The sequence below is a fragment of the Oncorhynchus tshawytscha genome, linkage group LG10 (assembly GCF_018296145.1).
Source record: "Oncorhynchus tshawytscha isolate Ot180627B linkage group LG10, Otsh_v2.0, whole genome shotgun sequence".
NCBI classification, from domain to species: Eukaryota; Metazoa; Chordata; class Actinopteri; order Salmoniformes; family Salmonidae; genus Oncorhynchus; species Oncorhynchus tshawytscha.
Window position 1 is genome coordinate 52053345 of NC_056438.1, and position 16795 is coordinate 52070139.

Below are 16795 nucleotides of genomic sequence, written 5' to 3' on the forward strand. Positions count from 1 at the left end.
CAGTGTACCTGGCATACTGGCCTTGATGTGGGCCATGACCAGCCTCTCGAAGCACTTCATGATGACCGGGGTGAGTTCAGCGATAGTCATTTGGGAATGTCACCTTGGTTCTTGGGCACTGAGATGCCCAAGACCAGCCTGGCACAGGGGACAGGTTGAAGATGTCCCGGAAGACACCGGCCAGTGCACACGGAGGTCGTTGCCAGGGATGCCATCTGGGGCGGTGGCTTTGTGAGTATTCACTCTTGAGAGTTTCCTCAAGTTGGCCTTGAAGAACGAAAGCACCTGGTCATCCAGAGCATTCCTGGATGCCTCCGTGTTGTCCGCCTCGAAGCGAGCATAGAATGTGTTAAGCTCATCGGGGACGGAGGCTTCGGTGGGCACCACACATCTGGATTTGCCTTTGTAGTCCATGATAGCCTGTAGTCCTTGCCACACGCATTGTGAGTCAGTTGTCGAACATTGATTCTTGTACCGGAGTTTGTACATGTCACCTGGGTTCGATCAATTGATATTTAATGCTGCACTATGGGCACTCAGCATGTTAAGTATTTTTCTGTTCATTCGGGGCTTTTGGTTGAAGTCTGCCCGGATTGTTATTGTGGGTTCAACACCAACAACCCATTTCCTAATGAAGCATATTCCTCAATGTTGATGGATGAGTCCTGGGTGGATAAATATTCCAAATCAGTATTGTCAAAACAATCCTGCAGCATTGAGTCTGCCTCCTCTGTCCAACGCCTCACTATTATCTGTGTTGGTGTCTCCCTCGAGTTGCTGCTTGTCGTCGGGGAGTAGGAACATAGAGGATTTGTAAACGTCACAGATGTTTGTGCACACATGGTCCAACACGTTTTCTCTCGTGGGGCAGAATACACATGGTGATACTTTGGAAGATTTTGTTTAAATTTACTTGGTTAAAATCTCCCGCGACAATGAAGCCTGCTTCCGGTGAGAGGATGCTAGCGGGCTAATGTTTTTGTACAGTTTGCAGAGTGCTGCCTTGATGTTTGCTTGTGGCAGTATGTACACAGCTGTGCTAATAACACACATGATCGGGTGAGCAGGAACTCAAGGGGTTCTGAACTTCAGTACAACAAGAATTGTTGATGAGGAAGCATACACTCCCCCCCCCCCTAAGCTTACAAGAAGCGGCCGTTCGAACCATATGGACAACGTAAAAGCCGTCTGGTTGAATATCAGAGTTGAATGAATTGTCAGTAATCCATGGCTCTGTAAAAACAAAGACACAGCATTCCCTGAAGCCTCGCTCGAAGCCTCGCTCGAAGCCTCGCTCCGAGTTCAAAGTTTATTTTCCAGCGATTGGGCATTCGCCATCAGGATACTAGGAAGAGGAGACCATGTAGCCTGTCTTTTCAGCCTAGCTTGAAGACCCCTTTTCCTTCTTCATCGCCGGCGTTGCCTTCAGTCGTCTCGGCCAGGAGCAGCAGGTAGGAATCGGAACGACGGGCACCATCCTTAGTGCCACTATCTTAAAATATATCACATAGTTTGCTGTGTGTGTGCGTGTGTGTCCAGGGAAGTGATTGAGTGGTAGTGGTCTGTGCAGCTGTCTGCCCAGACACACGGAGTCCGCTGTGTGTGTGTGCGCTCCGCCCAGACACATGGAGAATTTGGGGTTAACACAGCATGGCCCTGTAGAGGTCACGACCCCAGGAGTGTGCAGGGACATGCCAGTCACCTGACACCTTGGATATGGTGTGTGTGTGTGTGTGTGTGTGTAGATGTGTGTGTGAACGGCCTACTATCCTCCAGCTCTCTGGGTAAATACTAGGCAGGGTAAAGAGGGCATTGGCTGACCGTTAAAGGGATACTTCAGGATTTTGGTAATCTACTTCCCGGGAGTCAGATTAACTTGTGGACGCCATTTTTATGTCCTTGCGTGCAGTTTGAAGAAAGTTGCTAACTAGTGATAGCGCCATTGCTAACGAGCATAAGTACAATGACTGGAAGTCTATGGTAACTGTCGAAGGTGACTGCTCGTAGATTTACCATAGACTTCCAGTCATTGGTACGCGAAACTACCTCATCCTTCATACTGGATCCAGAAACATAGAAATGTATCCATGAGTTCCATCCAACTCTGGGGAAGTAGATCAAATCCAGACATATCCCTTTAAAGACAGGAATGCCATCAAGGCTCAAGGCTGGACAGTGGGCCAGAGGACAGGACAGGGAAGGAAAGACGCACAGCATGTGGAACAACACTCAGTGAATCCCTGAGCTGTCTGCCACCATTCCTTGCAGCAACAATGACACACATTGCTCATCGGGCCAACCACTCATTCCCCACAGTCTTTAAAAAGCATCTAACACATGTCAGAGATGCGGTGAGAGTTGCCAGGAGAGTACGAGTCATGCAAAGTGGTTTTAGGCCTTGCGGCCTAGTACAGCAACGTACAGCTACAGAAATAACTTGAGGTCAGATAAATGCCGTAACCACAGAACTGGAATGAGTAGAACGGGCATCCCCATTCAAGTCAACTCATTCGGGTCAACTCATTCTATTCCTTTGGCTGTAGCCTTGAGTACCAGTCTCAATTAGAGGTAGACCCAAAGTAAACAGCATAGTGGGTCAATTTCCGCAACAGCTACGAGCGCTGAAGCGCGAGGCCAAACGTCTCCCCTGTTCAGGTCATGATGCTACCACGCTGTAACAGCGTGAAGCTAACTTGCACGCATGTGCAGATGCTGTGTGTGACCGTGTGAGAGTGAAACCTTGCGTCTCCCGCATCGTAATATTTGCGGTGCGGCTCGTGGAAACATCATTGCGACGAGTCCACATTTAAGTAACACTTCAAAAAGGCAACAGACAGCCGGGTACGCATCGCGTTCATTGACCACGGCATTGACGTATAAACGTTTAACCCCGTTCATTGTAGAGAGAAAGCAGCTCCTAGGTCAGCTACTATGTTTACTTAATTCACCCATGACTAACCAAAACCGTGCCCCCCCCCCTCCCTTCCTCTTCTGATTAATTCAGTAGGGTCAACATGAGAGCGGGGAAAAACAGCTGTCCCTCCCTCCCAGTAGCCACCCATCCATTCCCCTTGAACAGAATCTGATCCTGTAATCCTGCATGGCCATAATCTAATCGACACCAGCGAGGCAACACAAACACTAGAGCCAGTTTATTTCCTGCAACAGTTTACGTTACATCACACAGTGACAGCGAGCGGGAGAGAGGAAGGAGAGGGTAAGGGAGTCACCCACAAGTCACTGTCCCCAATAGAGGTTAAACACAACACTTCTCTCCTCCACAAATTGCTGTTATCAAACACACCCACAGTTCAAAACACTTGATGTTGTTTCTTTGTTCATTGCTCGGTAGCGTTAGTCGGCGGTACTTGCACCAAACTCCGGTGTTTCTCAGCCTACAGCTTGTTCTCCATCGTCTTTTTAAATAGTGAGCCAAAATGTTCCCGCCACTTTCTATTTCCATGACTGATCCAAACGGGTTGTTATCATGTCTCTCTCTTGTCTCTCTGCAGCAGACATACAGCAACCCATTGGGGCGGCAGGGAGCCTAGTGGTTAGAGGCAGGGAGCCTAGTGGATAGAGGCAGGGAGCCTAGTGGTTAGAGGCAGGGAGCCTAGTGGTTAGAGGCAGGGAGCCTAGTGGTTAGAGGCAGGGAGCCTAGTGGTTAGAGGCAGGGAGCCTAGTGGTTAGAGGCAGGGAGCCTAGTGGTTAGAGGCAGGGAGCCTAGTGGTTAGAGGCAGGGAGCCTAGTGGATAGAGGCAGGGAGCCTAGTGGATAGAGGCAGGGAGCCTAGTGGATAGGCAGGGAGCAGGGAGCCTAGTGGATAGAGGCAGGGAGCCTAGTGGATAGAGGCAGGGAGCCTAGTGGTTAGAGGCAGGGAGCCTAGTGGTTAGAGGCAGGGAGCCTAGTGGTTAGAGGCAGGGAGCCTAGTGGTTAGAGGCAGGGAGCCTAGTGGTTAGAGCGTTGGGCCAGTAACCGAAAGGTTGCGAGATCGGATCACCGAGCTGACAAGGTAAAAATCTGTCGTTCTGCCCCTGAACAAGGCAGTTGACCCACTGTTCCTAGGCTGTCGTTGTAAATAAGAATTTGTTCTTAATTGACTTGCCTAGTTAAATTAAGGTTCAATTTAAAAAATGGAAAAAGCGTATATAGAATCATGACAATACCAAGTTTTAATGCATATCGGTACCGAGTTGTGATATGGTTTTGTGAGTACGCTGGCAACTCCCAACACACACAAACACACCAAAGCCTAGACAGCCCCCAGACCAGGCAGTGAACTCTGGTCAGAATCACAGCATTATACTGTAAACTCAATCAGTAAGGTTGTGTGAGGAGTAAGACCTGCCTTCACAGAGGAACTCTGGGGCACGAGCCAGAGGGTGCTTCCCTAAAGGCACCCTATTCCCTATATATTGCACTACTGTTGACCAGGAGCCATAGGTCAAAAACAGCCAGACAGCAGCTGGAACTAATGACAATGAGCGGTTCATTGGAGGTCTCCAACCGAATGATCAAGCTAATGGATCACCAACAACACTATGTTGGGTCAAAAAGAACATCCTTGAACGGTCGATGTGATAAAGCTGTCATGTCACACTACATGACACTACACACGGTCATACAGGACACACTACACACGGTCATACAGGACACACTACACACGGTCATACAGGACACACTACACACGGTCATACAGGACACACTACACACGGTCATACAGGACACACTACACACGGTCATACAGGACACACGGTCATACAGGACACACGGTCATACAGGACACACGGTCATACAGGACACACGGTCATACAGGACACACGGTCATACAGGACACACGGTCATACAGGACACACTACACACGGTCATACAGGACACACTACACACGGTCATACAGGACACACTACACACGGTCATACAGGACACACGGTCATACAGGACACACTACACACGGTCATACAGGACACACGGTCATACAGGACACACGGTCATACAGGACACACAGGACACACGGTCATACAGGACACACGGTCATACAGGACACACGGTCATACACGGTCATATAGGAACACACTACACATGGTCATACAGGACACACTACACACGGTCATATAGGACACACTACACACGGCCATACAGGACACACGGTCATACAGGACACACTACACACGGTCATATAGGACACACTACACACGGCCATACAGGACACACGGTCATACAGGACACACTACACACGGTCATACAGGACACACGGTCATACAGGACACACTACACACGGTCATATAGGACACACTACACCCGGTCATACAGGACACACGGTCATATAGGACACACGGTCATATAGGACACACTACACCCGGTCATACAGGACACACGGTCATACAGGACACACGGTCATATAGGACACACTACACACGGTCATATAGGACACACTACACCCGGTCATACAGGACACACGGTCATCATACAGGACACACGGTCATATAGGACACACTACACCCGGTCATACAGGACACACGGTCATACAGGACACACTACACACGGTCATATAGGACACACTACACACGGTCATACAGGACACACGGTCATACAGGACACACTACACACGGTCATACAGGACACACGGTCATACAGGACACACGGTCATACAGGACACACTACACACGGTCATACAGGACACACTACACACGGTCATACAGGACACACGGTCATATAGGACACACTACACATGGTCATACAGGACACACTACACACGGTCATATAGGACACACTACACACGGCCATACAGGACACACGGTCATACAGGACACACTACACACGGTCATATAGGACACACTACACCCGGTCATACAGGACACACTACACACGGTCATACAGGACACACTACACACGGTCATACAGGACACACGGTCATACAGGACACACTACACATGGTCATATAGGACACACTACACACGGTCATACAGGACACACTACACACGGTCATACAGGACACACGGTCATACAGGACACACGGTCATACAGGACACACTACACACGGTCATACAGGACACACTACACACGGTCATACAGGACACACGGTCATACAGGACACACTACACACGGTCATACAGGACACACTACACACGGTCATACAGGACACACTACACACGGTCATACAGGACACACGGTCATATAGGACACACTACACACGGTCATACAGGACACACGGTCATACAGGACACACGGTCATACAGGACACACTACACACGGTCATACAGGACACACTACACATGGTCATATAGGACACACTACACACGGTCATACAGGACACACTACACACGGTCATACAGGACACACTACACACGGTCATACAGGACACACTACACACGGTCATACAGGACACACGGTCATACAGGACACACGGTCATACAGGACACACTACACACGGTCATACAGGACACACGGTCATATAGGACACACTACACACGGTCATACAGGACACACGGTCATACAGGACACACGGTCATACAGGACACACTACACACGGTCATACAGGACACACTACACACGGTCATATAGGACACACTACACACGGTCATACAGGACACACGGTCATACAGGACACACTACACATGGTCATATAGGACACACTACACACGGTCATACAGGACACACGGTCATACAGGACACACTACACACGGTCATATAGGACACACTACACACGGTCATACAGGACACACGGTCATACAGGACACTCTACACACGGTCATATAGGACACACTACACCCGGTCATACAGGACACACGGTCATACAGGACACACTACACACGGTCATATAGGACACACTACACACGGTCATACAGGACACACTACACACGGTCATATAGGACACACTACACACGGTCATACAGGACACACTACACACGGTCATACAGGACACACTACACACGGTCATACAGGACACACTACACCCGGTCATACAGGACACACGGTCATACAGGACACACTACACACGGTCATACAGGACACACTACACACGGTCATATAGGACACACTACACACGGTCATACAGGACACACTACACACGGTCATATAGGACACACTACACACGGTCATACAGGACACACTACACCCGGTCATACAGGACACACGGTCATACAGGACACACGGTCATATAGGACACACTACACACGGTCATACAGGACACACGGTCATACAGGACACACTACACACGGTCATACAGGACACACTACACACGGTCATACAGGACACACTACACACGGTCATATAGGACACACTACACACGGTCATACAGGACACACGGTCATACAGGACACACTACACACGGTCATATAGGACACACTACACACGGCCATACAGGACACACGGTCATACAGGACACACTACACACGGCCATACAGGACACACGGTCATACAGGACACACTACACACGGTCATATAGGACACACTACACCCGGTCATACAGGACACACGGTCATATAGGACACACGGTCATATAGGACACACTACACCCGGTCATACAGGACACACGGTCATACAGGACACACGGTCATATAGGACACACTACACACGGTCATATAGGACACACTACACCCGGTCATACAGGACACACGGTCATACAGGACACACGGTCATATAGGACACACTACACCCGGTCATACAGGACACACGGTCATACAGGACACACTACACACGGTCATATAGGACACACTACACACGGTCATACAGGACACACGGTCATACAGGACACACTACACACGGTCATACAGGACACACGGTCATACAGGACACACTACACACGGTCATACAGGACACACTACACACGGTCATACAGGACACACGGTCATATAGGACACACTACACATGGTCATACAGGACACACTACACACGGTCATACAGGACACACTACACACGGTCATATAGGACACACTACACACGGCCATACAGGACACACGGTCATACAGGACACACTACACACGGTCATATAGGACACACTACACCCGGTCATACAGGACACACTACACACGGTCATACAGGACACACTACACACGGTCATACAGGACACACGGTCATACAGGACACACTACACACGGTCATACAGGACACACGGTCATACAGGACACACTACACATGGTCATATAGGACACACTACACACGGTCATACAGGACACACTACACACGGTCATACAGGACACACGGTCATACAGGACACACTACACACGGTCATACAGGACACACTACACACGGTCATACAGGACACACGGTCATACAGGACACACTACACACGGTCATACAGGACACACTACACACGGTCATACAGGACACACTACACACGGTCATACAGGACACACGGTCATATAGGACACACTACACACGGTCATACAGGACACACGGTCATACAGGACACACGGTCATACAGGACACACTACACACGGTCATACAGGACACACTACACATGGTCATATAGGACACACTACACACGGTCATACAGGACACACTACACACGGTCATACAGGACACACTACACACGGTCATACAGGACACACTACACACGGTCATACAGGACACACGGTCATACAGGACACACGGTCATACAGGACACACTACACACGGTCATACAGGACACACGGTCATATAGGACACACTACACACGGTCATACAGGACACACGGTCATACAGGACACACGGTCATACAGGACACACTACACACGGTCATACAGGACACACTACACACGGTCATACAGGACACACGGTCATACAGGACACACTACACACGGTCATACAGGACACACGGTCATATAGGACACACTACACACGGTCATACAGGACACACGGTCATACAGGACACACGGTCATACAGGACACACTACACACGGTCATACAGGACACACTACACATGGTCATACAGGACACACTACACACGGTCATACAGGACACACTACACACGGTCATACAGGACACACTACACACGGTCATACAGGACACACTACACACGGTCATACAGGACACACTACACACGGTCATACAGGACACACGGTCATACAGGACACACGGTCATACAGGACACACTACACACGGTCATACAGGACACACGGTCATATAGGACACACTACACACGGTCATACAGGACACACGGTCATACAGGACACACGGTCATACAGGACACACTACACACGGTCATACAGGACACACTACACACGGTCATATAGGACACACTACACACGGTCATACAGGACACACGGTCATACAGGACACACTACACATGGTCATATAGGACACACTACACACGGTCATACAGGACACACGGTCATACAGGACACACTACACACGGTCATATAGGACACACTACACACGGTCATACAGGACACACGGTCATACAGGACACTCTACACACGGTCATATAGGACACACTACACCCGGTCATACAGGACACACGGTCATACAGGACACACTACACACGGTCATATAGGACACACTACACACGGTCATACAGGACACACTACACACGGTCATATAGGACACACTACACACGGTCATACAGGACACACTACACACGGTCATACAGGACACACTACACCCGGTCATACAGGACACACGGTCATACAGGACACACTACACACGGTCATACAGGACACACTACACACGGTCATATAGGACACACTACACACGGTCATACAGGACACACTACACACGGTCATATAGGACACACTACACACGGTCATACAGGACACACTACACCCGGTCATACAGGACACACGGTCATACAGGACACACGGTCATATAGGACACACTACACACGGTCATACAGGACACACTACACACGGTCATACAGGACACACTACACACGGTCATACAGGACACACTACACACGGTCATACAGGACACACGGTCATATAGGACACACTACACATGGTCATACAGGACACACGGTCATATAGGACACACTACACACGGTCATACAGGACACACTACACACGGTCATACAGGACACACTACACACGGTCATACAGGACACACTACACACGGTCATACAGGACACACTACACACGGTCATATAGGACACACTACACATGGTCATACAGGACACACGGTCATATAGGACACACTACACACGGTCATACAGGACACACTACACACGGTCATACAGGACACACTACACACGGTCATACAGGACACACGGTCATATAGGACACACTACACATGGTCATACAGGACACACGGTCATATAGGACACACTACACACGGTCATACAGGACACACTACACACGGTCATACAGGACACACTACACACGGTCATACAGGACACACTACACACGGTCATACAGGACACACTACACACGGTCATATAGGACACACTACACATGGTCATACAGGACACACGGTCATACAGGACACACTACACACGGTCATACAGGACACACTACACACGGTCATACAGGACACACGGTCATATAGGACACACTACACCCGGTCATACAGGACACACGGTCATACAGGACACACGGTCATACAGGACACACTACACACGGTCATACAGGACACACTACACACGGTCATACAGGACACACGGTCATACAGGACACACTACACACGGTCATACAGGACACACGGTCATACAGGACACACGGTCATACAGGACACACTACACACGGTCATACAGGACACACTACACACGGTCATACAGGACACACTACACACGGTCATACAGGACACACGGTCATACAGGACACACGGTCATACAGGACACACTACACACGGTCATACAGGACACACTACACACGGTCATACAGGACACACGGTCATACAGGACACACTACACACGGTCATACAGGACACACTACACACGGTCATACAGGACACACGGTCATACAGGACACACTACACACGGTCATACAGGACACACTACACACGGTCATACAGGACACACTACACACGGTCATACAGGACACACTACACACGGTCATACAGGACACACTACACACGGTCATACAGGACACACTACACACGGTCATACAGGACACACGGTCATACAGGACACACTACACACGGTCATACAGGACACACTACACACGGTCATACAGGACACACGGTCATACAGGACACACTACACACGGTCATACAGGACACACGGTCATACAGGACACACTACACACGGTCATACAGGACACACGGTCATACAGGACACACTACACACGGTCATACAGGACACTCTACACACGGTCATATAGGACACACTACACACGGTCATACAGGACACACTACACACGGTCATACAGGACACACGGTCATACAGGACACACGGTCATATAGGACACACTACACACGGTCATACAGGACACACGGTCATACAGGACACACTACACACGGTCATACAGGACACACTACACACGGTCATACAGGACACACTACACACGGTCATACAGGACACACTACACACGGTCATACAGGACACACTACACACGGTCATACAGGACACACGGTCATATAGGACACACTACACATGGTCATACAGGACACACGGTCATATAGGACACACTACACACGGTCATACAGGACACACTACACACGGTCATACAGGACACACTACACACGGTCATACAGGACACACTACACACGGTCATACAGGACACACTACACACGGTCATACAGGACACACTACACACGGTCATATAGGACACACTACACATGGTCATACAGGACACACGGTCATATAGGACACACTACACACGGTCATACAGGACACACTACACACGGTCATACAGGACACACGGTCATATAGGACACACTACACATGGTCATACAGGACACACGGTCATATAGGACACACTACACACGGTCATACAGGACACACTACACACGGTCATACAGGACACACTACACACGGTCATACAGGACACACTACACACGGTCATACAGGACACACTACACACGGTCATATAGGACACACTACACATGGTCATACAGGACACACGGTCATACAGGACACACTACACACGGTCATACAGGACACACTACACACGGTCATACAGGACACACGGTCATATAGGACACACTACACCCGGTCATACAGGACACACGGTCATACAGGACACACGGTCATACAGGACACACTACACACGGTCATACAGGACACACTACACACGGTCATACAGGACACACGGTCATACAGGACACACTACACACGGTCATACAGGACACACGGTCATACAGGACACACGGTCATACAGGACACACTACACACGGTCATACAGGACACACTACACACGGTCATACAGGACACACTACACACGGTCATACAGGACACACGGTCATACAGGACACACGGTCATATAGGACACACTACACACGGTCATACAGGACACACTACACACGGTCATACAGGACACACTACACACGGTCATACAGGACACACTACACACGGTCATACAGGACACACTACACACGGTCATACAGGACACACTACACACGGTCATACAGGACACACAGTCATATAGGACACACTACACATGGTCATACAGGACACACGGTCATATAGGACACACTACACACGGTCATACAGGACACACTACACACGGTCATACAGGACACACTACACACGGTCATACAGGACACACGGTCATACAGGACACACTACACACGGTCATACAGGACACACTACACACGGTCATACAGGACACACTACACACGGTCATACAGGACACACTACACACGGTCATACAGGACACACTACACACGGTCATACAGGACACACGGTCATATAGGACACACTACACCCGGTCATACAGGACACACGGTCATACAGGACACACGGTCATACAGGACACACTACACACGGTCATACAGGACACACTACACACGGTCATACAGGACACACGGTCATACAGGACACACTACACACGGTCATACAGGACACACGGTCATACAGGACACACGGTCATACAGGACACACTACACACGGTCATACAGGACACACTACACACGGTCATACAGGACACACTACACACGGTCATACAGGACACACGGTCATACAGGACACACGGTCATACAGGACACACTACACACGGTCATACAGGACACACTACACACGGTCATACAGGACACACGGTCATACAGGACACACTACACACGGTCATACAGGACACACTACACACGGTCATACAGGACACACGGTCATACAGGACACACTACACACGGTCATACAGGACACACTACACACGGTCATACAGGACACACTACACACGGTCATACAGGACACACTACACACGGTCATACAGGACACACTACACACGGTCATACAGGACACACGGTCATACAGGACACACTACACACGGTCATACAGGACACACTACACACGGTCATACAGGACACACGGTCATACAGGACACACTACACACGGTCATACAGGACACACGGTCATACAGGACACACTACACACGGTCATACAGGACACACGGTCATACAGGACACACTACACACGGTCATACAGGACACACACACGGTCATATAGGACACACTACACACGGTCATACAGGACACACTACACACGGTCATACAGGACACACGGTCATACAGGACACACGGTCATATAGGACACACTACACACGGTCATACAGGACACACTACACACGGTCATACAGGACACACGGTCATACAGGACACACTACACACGGTCATACAGGACACACTACACACGGTCATACAGGACACACTACACACGGTCATACAGGACACACTACACACGGTCATACAGGACACACTACACACGGTCATACAGGACACACGGTCATATAGGACACACTACACATGGTCATACAGGACACACTACACACGGTCATACAGGACACACGGTCATACAGGACACACGGTCATATAGGACACACTACACACGGTCATACAGGACACACGGTCATACAGGACACACTACACACGGTCATACAGGACACACTACACACGGTCATACAGGACACACCACACATGGTCATACAGGACACACTACACACGGTCATACAGGACACACTACACACGGTCATACAGGACACACGGTCATATAGGACACACTACACATGGTCATACAGGACACACGGTCATATAGGACACACTACACACGGTCATACAGGACACACTACACACGGTCATACAGGACACACTACACACGGTCATACAGGACACACTACACACGGTCATACAGGACACACTACACACGGTCATATAGGACACACTACACATGGTCATACAGGACACACGGTCATATAGGACACACTACACACGGTCATACAGGACACACTACACACGGTCATACAGGACACACGGTCATATAGGACACACTACACATGGTCATACAGGACACACGGTCATATAGGACACACTACACACGGTCATACAGGACACACTACACACGGTCATACAGGACACACTACACACGGTCATACAGGACACACTACACACGGTCATACAGGACACACTACACACGGTCATATAGGACACACTACACATGGTCATACAGGACACACGGTCATACAGGACACACTACACACGGTCATACAGGACACACTACACACGGTCATACAGGACACACGGTCATATAGGACACACTACACCCGGTCATACAGGACACACGGTCATACAGGACACACGGTCATACAGGACACACTACACACGGTCATACAGGACACACTACACACGGTCATACAGGACACACGGTCATACAGGACACACTACACACGGTCATACAGGACACACGGTCATACAGGACACACGGTCATACAGGACACACTACACACGGTCATACAGGACACACTACACACGGTCATACAGGACACACTACACACGGTCATACAGGACACACGGTCATACAGGACACACGGTCATACAGGACACACTACACACGGTCATACAGGACACACTACACACGGTCATACAGGACACACGGTCATACAGGACACACGGTCATACAGGACACACTACACACGGTCATACAGGACACACTACACACGGTCATACAGGACACACGGTCATACAGGACACACTACACACGGTCATACAGGACACACTACACACGGTCATACAGGACACACTACACACGGTCATACAGGACACACTACACACGGTCATACAGGACACACTACACACGGTCATACAGGACACACTACACACGGTCATACAGGACACACGGTCATACAGGACACACTACACACGGTCATACAGGACACACTACACACGGTCATACAGGACACACGGTCATACAGGACACACTACACACGGTCATACAGGACACACGGTCATACAGGACACACTACACACGGTCATACAGGACACACGGTCATACAGGACACACTACACACGGTCATACAGGACACTCTACACACGGTCATATAGGACACACGGTCATACAGGACACACTACACACGGTCATACAGGACACACGGTCATACAGGACACACTACACACGGTCATACAGGACACACTACACATGGTCATACAGGACACACGGTCATACAGGACACACTACACATGGTCATATAGGACACACTACACACGGTCATACAGGACACACTACACATGGTCATACAGGACACACGGTCATACAGGACACACTACACACGGTCATACAGGACACACGGTCATACAGGACACACTACACATGGTGTTGCAAGACCCACGTTGAAAGAAGAATGTCGGTCTATAATTTCAACAGAATAAAAACATTAACACTGTAAACGAACACACTCATACCAGCAACAGGACACAACTCATCACACTACTAGCAGGATTGCAACATCCACGGTGGAAGAGGAACATCCGTCCTTAATTGAATCAGTGTTACTGTAACAAAGCCAAGCCTACATCCGGTAGAGGTTTCAACTTGCATGTATTCCCATATCCCTGCTCCTGTTCAATACTAAATCCTCGTGGTTCTGTGTTGCGGTGACACTGACACTGTGATTATGATACAGCCCAGTGGCCTCAGGGCACAGCAGAGCTGACCCAGAGGAGAATGTGACCCCCGGCGACCTCCGTGACCCTGCTGTCACTCAGTCAGAGGATTAGCTCTCCTCCTTCAGTCAGCCTCGTTTAAAAATGGTTGGGAAACAACACTGATACTGAGAGGAAATGAGACGAGGGGTCAGAGGGCAACTGTAGCAGCTCGGGACTCTGTGGGTCACTTGAGCTCGGGACTCTGTGGGTCACAGCCAAATATTACCCTACGGGACCTGGTCAAAAATAGTGCACTATAGGGAATAGGGTGTCATGTAGAACCCTGCCACCGTGTTTATTCTGTGCAGAAGGGTGAGTGGAGTAGACCAAGCTTTTGGTACATAAATAAACAGATGTATAAATAGATGATCCAAACAGTAAACTATGGTATGGATAGAAAACAAATCATATTAACCCAGTAATGTTTCCTTTATGTTGTTCAAATATTCTCATGATATAATCTAATATCAAATGCCAGGAAAAGCACTAAGCAGATCTCCAATGGTGTCGTGTCCAAAAGGGTAGAAGTTCACGTACAAGCTAGTAAATGTCAAGTTGAGGCCCTCTGATTCACACCCCTCCATCTCGCCTCATCCTTTATACACAATGGTACCTGGCCTTGACAAACTTCCCTTAACCTGTCTTTTTTTAAAGGAGAATCCCCCCCCCCACTTGTTTATTAGATAGGACAGTGACTGATGGGGAAGGTAGGAGGATAGGAGAGAGAGGGGAGCTGGAATAGCAGTAGATCAGACTCCAACCCACGCACACACTGGTACATGTATTCTGGGCCAGCGGCTTAGACCGCTAGATCAGC

The 16795-nt window shown here is 49.5% G+C and overlaps 1 protein-coding gene across 6 annotated transcripts in view; it reads right to left on the bottom strand.

Annotated features, from left to right (window-relative positions):
* Positions 1-16795, bottom strand: part of LOC112260417 (partitioning defective 3 homolog) — a 251869-nt gene that overhangs the window by 184313 nt on the left and 50761 nt on the right. The gene's annotated exons all lie outside the window — the stretch shown is intronic.